Source organism: Pinus tabuliformis, chromosome 2_2 (genome assembly GCF_031772625.1).
Source record: "Pinus tabuliformis cultivar Carrire ecotype Pingquan chromosome 2_2, CPIR1, whole genome shotgun sequence".
NCBI classification, from domain to species: Eukaryota; Viridiplantae; Streptophyta; class Pinopsida; order Pinales; family Pinaceae; genus Pinus; species Pinus tabuliformis.
The window spans coordinates 489,183,909-489,193,849 of NC_142300.1; the positions used below are offsets into that span (position 1 = coordinate 489,183,909).

Genomic DNA, 9,941 nt, shown 5'->3' on the forward strand with positions numbered 1-9,941 from the left:
TAGGCCACATATAATGTTTGCTGTTAGTTTAATTTCCAGATTTATGGAGAGGCCAAAAGAAGCACATTGGCAGGCAACAAAAAGGATTTTGAGGTATGTTAAAGGTACAAAAAGGTTTGGCATTTTATATACTACTTCAGAATGTTCAGATTTAGTTGGATACACTGATAGTGATTGGGATGGAAGTGTAGATGATCGGAAAAGCACATCCGGTTATGTTTTTCACATGGGTTCAGGAGCCATTTCATGGGCTTCTAAAAAACAGCCTATTGTAGCGTTGTCTACAGCAGAGGCAGAATATGTGGTAGTGACAGCAGCAACATATCAAGCAGTTTGGATGAGAAGGATGCTAAGGAGCTTATGCCAAGAGCAAACAAATGCAATTGTGATTTTTTGTGACAATAGCTCAGCTATTGCATTATCCAAGAATTCTGTGTTTCATAAGAGAACGAAACACATCGACACAATGTTTCATTACATCAGGGAATTGGTAAACAATGGAGAAATTGTTTTACAACATTGCAGAACTCAGGAGCAGGTTGCAGACATTCTGACCAAGCCTTTGGGACAGAAAAGTTTTGAATTTTTGAGGAAGAGTCTAGGTATGACTGATAACCCAGCAGTTGAAATTAAAGGGGAGTGTTGAAGTTGTAATTTCAACTGCAGCATGCTTTACTTCAGAAAAACCATGCAGTTTTCCTTTTGCGATGCGATCATATCGCAAATCGCATTCTTTTACCCCTTGCCTCATTCTGTTTATCTTTGTTTTCTGCGATTGCGATCTTGCGATGCGATCGCAGATCGCACATCGCAACTTTCGCCCATTGAGCGTTAAGCCCTCCGCTTTTGTATCCGCCGATTGCGATACTGCGATACGATATCATCGCACATCGCACATCGCCGCTTCTCACCTCGCCTCATCCCCCGATAACGTTTTCTTTTGCGATGCGATCCCGCCGTTCATCTGTAGATCCGACGGCTGAGATTTGTTCTAGCTTGTGTTCGCCACCGCCATGCCTTATTTATGCTTTAACCTACTTTTTGTGTTCCCGAAGAAGAAAGAAGGCTTTGCGCCATAACTGCTCACCAACAGCATTAAAGAAGAGAATGGCCGAGAACAAGAGGGACGAGCCTCGAGCAGCCAAAAGCATTAAAAGGTTATGGGCTTCATTTACTTTTTACTGCGTCTACCCCAGCAGAGCACCAGAAAGGGCCAACTTGTATCAGAGGCCCATGTTAGATTGTAAATGTGGTTGGTGGTCCATTATGACACCTCCACGCATAACCTAGAAGAGATATTTTTTTTACAGATTACATATATACCCAGAACAACAATGTAACAAGTTAATGGTGAGTTGATGAGAGTTAGAGCACAGCAGTGCAGAACGCAGCAGCGTAAAGAAAAGTGTTACACAGTAGTGTTGTTGTAATCCCTCTGATAGAGGAAGACAAATCTTTTGTAATAGCAGTCTTTTAATGAATACAAGTTTTTATGTGTGTTGTTGAAAACTTTGTTCTTCAGCGAAACAATTTTTAGTTTCTGCTGTGTTCAGATCCTGTGTTAAAACAGAGCGTTGTTCTCTGTTCAGTTTATTCGGTTTTGTTTAGAATCATCAGAAATTACTAACATATATAACGATCTAAGTGCCCTATTCTCCAATTTTATTGAACACATCCAACCATTCATGTTCTATTGAATACGGCGACCATTCAAGAATGATCTTTTAAAGATTATCCTAATGATTTTTATTTCTCTCGTTCTACATCCGTTGAAGCATGGGAGCAGTGATTCCAGGACGCTGGTTGCGGACTATGTTACCAGAAACGCGACGGGAGCATTCGTTTCCGAAGAAAAACGCAAAGAAAACGGAACGGTACGGAAAACGCCGTTTTGTACGGTCATTTTCGTTTTTCAATAAAGAAACTGGTTTCTCCAGAAACGAATTGTTTCTTGACATCGTTTTCTGAAAAACGTTGTTCGGGTTCCTTTGTAATGCTGATCTCATTTTTGTAATGATGGTCTCATTTCAATTGGACGATGAGCAGAATAAAAAAGGCAAGATTGGTTTTCTTAGAAATGTTGCTAATGTTGTTTTAATGTAATGTTGAGTCTAATCTAAAAAAAATGATGGTTGGTTTTGTGGATAGTTTTTAGAGGCAGTTTCAGGGTTTATGGTACTTAGTCTAAAATTTCTTAAACAAAATTGTCTATTTACGGATTTTGTTTGTTAAAATTATATTATTGGGATGTGTTGTCTATTGTTAGGTTATGTTTTTGTTATGTTATGGTTTTTAATGTTCTAATTATTTTTTCTTAATTTTTGTGTTAGTTTATTTAAAAATGTATGTAGTGTAGAGTTTTTTATATAGTTTTATTGTATTTAATATTTAAAAATTGTCTTTTTATACAAAACTATAAATTTAAATGCACAAGGTTACATTATATATTATTTTTATTATTATAAAGATTAATTGTTATTATAATGAGTTAACGATAAAGTTTGATGGTAATTTTTTTTAGGTTTTGTCTAGTTGTAGGGTTTTCAACCCTTCCTTTTTTTCTATGCAAAATGTCAGTGGAGGGAGTAACACTTATTCCTATAGTAAGATAGTTGAAGGTAGTAATAGTTCTAAACAACCCTCTACTTTTGGCTCAATTCCCCAATCCCAATGGAGCTCAATTTAATCTTCACCATCCTATTACCCACTAGGGAAACTACATCCTAATAGTTGCTTACCAAATACTACAATATAGCCCAAATTTGAGGTCCGCTCAAATAATATGGGAGAATATACACATGATATGCGAGATCATGTACTCATCAAGGAATTTCTAGGGATATGGCCTTCAAAAAAATCCCACTCTCACTAGGTCCAAAGCAAGTGGAAATGGAAAGGTCAAATCAAGCTTGAGTTCAATGCCAAAGGTTTCTTCACTATTAGAGGATCAAACATGGGTATTTGAGAATGAACTATGTAAGCAACACAAGCTTTGTTTCTCACTATGAATATTCTAGAATGGTCTATGTGAGCAACGAAAGCCTATGAGCAACTACTTATGAACCACATTATTGGAGAGTGCGGATGATGTGTGCTTTGTTTTATGTTTTTCACATTTTTCTTGTTTTTTTCTCTCTCCTCGTTTCTTGAATGCGAAACCTCCAAACTTCGTTTCTCGTCCCGTTGTCGTTTCTGGTTTCGTTTCTCGTTTCTGATAACATAGGTTGCGGACACCCTTGCAGAATTGGGGGAATTTAGTAACAGATTTGCTTGGAAGAAGCAAATCCATTCAGACGGAGCATGGCCAGCGCGGGGTGCTTAGGTCTCATTAATGACATCTTCTTGCTTGAACCAAGGGTAGAAAACGATGACAACTGTTAACTGGATCCAACTATGCAAAACAAAAGAGTAGACGATGGCGGTCAACTATGCAAAACAAAAGAGTAGACGATGGCGGTTAACAGATTCAAAAGAAACACCTTCGGTGTAACTATAACTTGAAACATCAGTCACCAACGCTTTAACGAGATTTTGGCATACCCATCTAAAGCATTTTATATCACCACTATTTCGTTCGGCAGTTGATGCAAACATTTTAATTTTTAGAGTGCCCATTTAAAATGTTTCATATTTTCACTATATTATTCCCATTCTAAATTTTTTATGGTTAATGAGAGACCATAATATCTCTTGGAGGCATTGTTGGAGTATAGTTATAAAATTTATATTAAAAACGTAAATTTTGAATCATAAATTAATGTATTCTACTTATGCGGTTATGCTTATGCGTTGATACAATTCGCACACCTTGCGCTCGAAACGATCGATCTATCTACTTGAAAATTTGTATCAGGTGAAAATTTAAGAAAAGGCAAACATTAATATATTAATAGGAATCTAATGAATAACCAATCATGGCTTGTTGGGGAGGTTAATTTTTTATTGCCTAGTTGCAGGCTGGAAGAGCGTTATTCATTTAACAAACTCAATAATATTGGACCTAGACCTTACAAGCCAAATTCCATCTACAACATGAATATGGAGAGTACAGTGCATTACAGTATAACCTGTTAATTTACCAGACATCATATAGGAATGGCAAAGAGCATTTTCTATGGTCTCGACATTTTATTTCAAGTGATCCATTCATTTTTTAACGAGGCATTTCTTGCACTGGATTTTGATGTTTAGTTCTAACTACTAATGAATCCCGTGCACCCTCTTGAAATTCAGCACCACAACCAATATTGGAAGCCTCTCCGAGGGAATGCGATGCAGTGCCGTTGACTCTACACGGGTGACAAACATAACCAAATTCGTCGATAGAATGCTGCACTACAAAGCTCACAATGCTACTGGCACGAATTTGATGCATTTCTTGCTGGTTAGTGAAATTAAGATAAAGCCGAACAGATATCGTTGTTTGCAAAAACCAAACCCCGCAAACCAAAAGGTTCTTACAAAAATAAAACTAGATAGTGATAATTCCTATAAATTTGTGCATCGAAACGGCCACTCAAAATACTTGCAAACTTGTGTATCAAGCTAGTGCATTGCGTTGTATATTCAACCTCGAGATCGACAGATTGAATTAAACATTGAGGTTGCATGCCTGCACATCCACTGAGCATTGGTGAGCTGGTAACGCATATGACAAGATTTGCTCGAGAACAATAATGTTGGCATTGTTGTCGTTAATGGAAAAGAAGCAGCAAAGTATGATGGAATAGGATGTCAGGTGATGTACCGGAAGTTGAAGTATACGTGGTTGATAAGTACAGCTAGGTGGAGAACATATAATGCCGTATTAATCATACATTGGAGCAATAGATATTTATGTGATAGCACTCCAATAATACTTTCTCAGTGAAAATTGAATATTGGAAAGAGAAAGACATGTAAAGAATAATTTATCGATATGGTTTTTGGGCAGTTTACGATTTGAGTTGCATTCAAAATAAGCATCATTTATATACAATATTATGCATCGATAATTAGTTTACTCGTGTTAATTAGCGAACTTTCAATTGATGTCAGCGTGTCTGCGTCCCCACCAACAACCTGTCATCTCTCATCAGCCTTTGTCTGATGTGCTGGATTGCTGATGACCATCTTATATAGGCACTAGCTCTGTAGGCATTATTAACTTGTGTATATGAACTAGCATGACTATGGACGCGCCCATAATCAATCTTTCCGTGGGACAAACACAAGTCCTTTGATAAAACCACGACCTTCCAAAGGGTGATCAAAATTGGTGTAAATTACCAAGTAATAGTCGTTGAGGGCGGCGGTCCAATTATTTAAAGTTAATATTGTATGATGCACACCGATTGAGATCAAATTGACATCAAGCTAGAATGCCAACTTTGATCACAATCTAATTGTTTTCATTTGTTCTGATCCATCCATGGCACACATCTGATGGACCTGTATATCATATTGATACTCGTGTTCTTGGCAAACTGGTAATAGTTTAAGAGGGTTGGTCACACCAACAAGCTACATATTCATCTCTGTACAAGTTGTAACTGCACACTCAGAAAATAATGCGGCAAGTTCCTCATAAACAACAATTTGCTGATTTCTATTCTGTGCAAATCATGGGCTCTATGCAATTTCCAAGAGAACTACATTCTCTCCACCAAATAACTTCAATGTCGTGACTACCACTTCTAGGGTGAGATATGGATTCCATTCGTTGATGTATTGGCTAGCCAAAGCAAGCACACAAGGAATAACGTTTCACATCATTTCTATGGGGTTTTCCATGGGATCTTTTTCAACATCAACATTGAGGCAGTCTGATTCGAAACCCACTAGCTTCAAAGGTGGTAAACACGTTAGTTTCCTATGCAATTTTTTTCTTCTAGTTGAGCATAGTAAAATTTCCAACACATGGCCAAATATGGATTAACACCATTGAGATAACATTGAACTCAGAATTATTCAAAAATTCAATTGTTTTATTAATGTGAATACATCTTTCCTTTCGGGTTTCAAGCTTGACTCGTTGCTGGGGAGAAAACGGCGACCGTAGAAGAGACAATAACAAATTTTCCACTAAAAACGTTCATGAAGCAGACGATGGCCAAAGTTGGGCTTCGCCTCATTTGGAGAAAAAATTACGTCTTTTATCTACAAACTAGATAAAACATACAAGAATGTTGATCAAATAGGCACAACACAACTTTTTTTGAACTGGTAGAAAAGCTCGACGCCAACTATCCAGGCATGTTGCATTCGTATATACAAAATGCTAGGAAACTCTTGGCAGATTCAAAATATGGACGAATCCATTTGATGATTTTACCCCTTCAGTATCAGCTGGTGAGCTATTGTCATTTGGTGACGAGAATTTTTCAAATTTGAACAAGCTGTGATTAGGGAAGCATGTGATGTGGCATTTGTTCATGTAGCAGGGGGACTTTGGGAGCATCTTGGTTACGGTGGCATCAAACTGCAATGCTTTTAGAAACATCAAGTAGAACTTGCTTCCTACATTTGTATGCAGAAAGTATATTGGATCTCTAGGAAGCAATTAACGAAATGAAGGGATTGTTGACAAGCATATTCCTTTTAGTGATAATGAAACCAGATGATACACACAGTCCAAACTCAAGAGACTCTTGAATCAAATGAGTATTTTGGGATAAAGTCTAATCAAGTACAGAGTAAAGTAGGAAAGGTGATAGAGGCTTGTAAACATAGTAATAACTAGTACAAGAAAGGAATCTAAGTTCTACCACTTAAAAGAGGCATTTGGAATGAGTGGATTGTTTTCATGATTGATGATGGAAAAGCATATGTTATTCTATAGCATTTCATGTTAGGTGGTGGAAGTTAGGTTGATTGAAAAGGATTTATTGAGAAGAATATAGATTTACTTCTCGGAAGTACATGCGATTTAGTTCTGAGACTTCCTTTTCATTGATGACAAATGGGGAGGAAACCAAAGGTAAGGAAGATGATTCTCATGACAAAACAGCGAGGATGATAATGTTTCCATCAATGCCAATGGGGAAGATCATTGGCATTGTTGTCATTGAGGGAAAAGGATTTCAGATGATATACCCATAGTTGAAGTTGAAGGCGATGGCATTCTTAGGATGACACATGTAGTGTTAAGCTTATTACGTTTATGCATTGTGATTCCATGTTATTATGGTGTGATCCATGTTGCAAAGGAAACATAAGTTTTTGAGGGAGGTGAGGAGGTGAAGGAGCTTAATATGAGTTCTTGTGATGTTCTTATGTTGTTGAGATTGGTATGTTGTAGAGATATACTGTAGAGGTTATTTATGTTGTCAAAGATGTCGATCACTGTTGTGATGCATGGAAATGGAATGAAGAAGTTTTGATGTAAAGGGTGATGGAAAATAATGGTTAGCTAGAGACGTTGATAGTAATATATTGCAATATTGATGGTGTAATTATTAATGTTTACTTATGCTAGTGCATGATACTTGAACATTTAGGAATTTATCTTTTGTTTTAATATTCAATATTTGAAAAGTGTTTGGAAATGAAGAGGCAACACTGCTTATTTCATATTCTTGCATGGAATACTAATAAACAATAAGTTTACGTATAAAATATATGATTTTAGAAGGCTGAGTTAGTTTTTGAGAATATATGATAATTGATTCACTTTTTGTGAGTCTTTGTTCATGAGTTACATGCATAAAAAGATAGAGGTAGAAGAGAAGATCTAAAGAAGATTTGAGGAGGAGAAGAGGCAGAGACAAAAATGGAGGTATGCATAATTATTTTGCAATTAAACCAACACATTATATCTCCTATGTGTTAGGGTATTGTCGTCTCCTTCCAAGTTGCATCTTGAAAAATAATAAATTGACTCATGTTGAGGTAGGAGCCACTTGTAAGTTTTAGCCTGCAGAAAATTTATGTAAGTGGGAGTAGGAGGTTCCCAACAAGTTGTAGCTTGCATAATAGTATAGAGGTTGGAGCCTCCAAAAATTGATATAGTAAAGGAAGTAGGATTCTCTCTTTTCACCATAACAACAACAAATTCATGGTTTTCTCCCTTTACGGGTTTCCACAAATATTGATTTTTATGTTGTGATTTACATGTTAGATGTTGTTTATATGTTGAATTTGTTCTTCGTATGACGAAATTCTTGTTAGTTAATAAATTTAGAGAAATATTAAAAGTAAAAGTAAAAACAAAATTTGATGTCCATTAATGCACTAAAATAATTCAGCCCCCGCTAAGTTTAATCTAGTTTCCAATAGATAATCAACCCATAATGGAACCTTGGATGTAGCCGAGTTGCAATGTTAGATTCAACACTTCTTCTCCCAACCTTATATCTCATCTCACCTACTTTGGCTTTGCTTGAAAAATCCCAAATATTTTTAGCAATTTGAATGAAACCAACCCAATAAATTATTTTAAATATTAATTTACAATCTAAACAAGGAATTTAAGAATATACATACCTCTGTAACAACTTCGTTAAAGCGGTTAATAATGGTGAGGGAATGCTTGGTGAAGTATACCAGTCAACCCTAAACACAAGGTTACCTCTTGAATTGAATATTGTAAAAACATTGCAGCTATAAATAAGATATTTCATCCATACTTTTAAAGATGTGGCAGAGAACCTTGAGAGCTTATTGTTGATGAAAACATTCTTGGATAACTCTATATCATGGAGATGGATCTTAGTGAGAATTTCTCTTGAGATATGAGACAAGGGAGGTTAGGGATGCAAAATAATAATCATTAATAGAGTCATCACAATGTGCCAGAAAAAAATGGAGAGTAATCACCAGCACATGGAAAGTGGAAGCCCACACTAGTTCGTGGTGAGAGGAAGGGAGAATGTTTTTTTTTAGGAAATTGAAAATGAGAAGTGAAATGCACAATGCAAGTTTAATAAGATCCCTTTCCATTTAAAAATAACAAGGGATAATTATATTATGAAAAGACAAGGGGAAAACTACATGATGATAGTGAGACATAAATATTGACCATCTATTCTCATATATGACTAAAAATTTTCGAGGAAGATTTAATCGAATCCCTACATATAAAATTTGTATGGGTTAGGGTTTGAGAATATATCTCATTTTGACTAAATTTTGGTTGGAAATTCTATTCAGGGTGTAGGGAAGAGGAATTTTTGATGTGGAGTGGAAGATATGAATTCCCCACGGGTGGGAACCCATCCTTTAAAAATGTTGTGTCTAGAAGTTTGTAGAGAAATGTGGTCAAATTTGGAAAACTAGGAGCTCTAAAGAGACTCCAATTTTGGGGGCATAGTGGCAAGCGACACTGACAGGAAGATGTATCCCAAAGGTCAATAAGAATCTCAAATTGATCATCCCTCCTAATAGTTTGGAGGACCATTGTAAACAGATGAAAGACCATGCTTTTATCTACGAAATTTGTGGGAGAGTCGTCTTCCAAAAAGGAAATATAGAGGTAGTTAAATGAGAAGTGGCAACCTAAAGGGGAGCTGGACTTGAGTTTAGGACTAAAAGAATTTTTTACAATCGTTTTAATCCGTTTAACGGATAAAAATATGGTTTTCATGGGAGGGCCCTATTTTTTTTAAATGTTCGGTTATATATGAAACATTGGGAAGAGTGTTTCAACCCAGACAAGCAAGATTTCTGGGTAGCCTCAGTTTAGGATAGACTCTACTGCCTTCCAACATATTTTTTGATCGAAAATTTTTGGAGGAAATCGAGAATTCTATTGATAAATTTGTGAAGGTTTCAAAGGTCACCAAAAAATGGTGCAACATGTCATATATGAGGCTTTGTGTTTACATGAACATTGCTCAACCTTTACTAGAGTCTATTGACTTAGAATATTAGGAGGAGATGTGGTCTCAACCTTCGGGTTATGTATATGTTATGTTTAGGTGTTGTTGTTGCCATTAGCGTGGTAATTTGTTCCAAGACTTCCC

General features: G+C 36.3%; 1 pseudogene; it reads left to right on the top strand.

The window, feature by feature from the left end:
• The first annotated feature begins 1,107 nt into the window (after positions 1 to 1,107).
• Positions 1,108 to 6,633, top strand: LOC149193497 (UDP-sugar pyrophosphorylase-like; annotated as a pseudogene).
• The last annotated feature ends 3,308 nt before the right edge of the window (positions 6,634 to 9,941 follow it).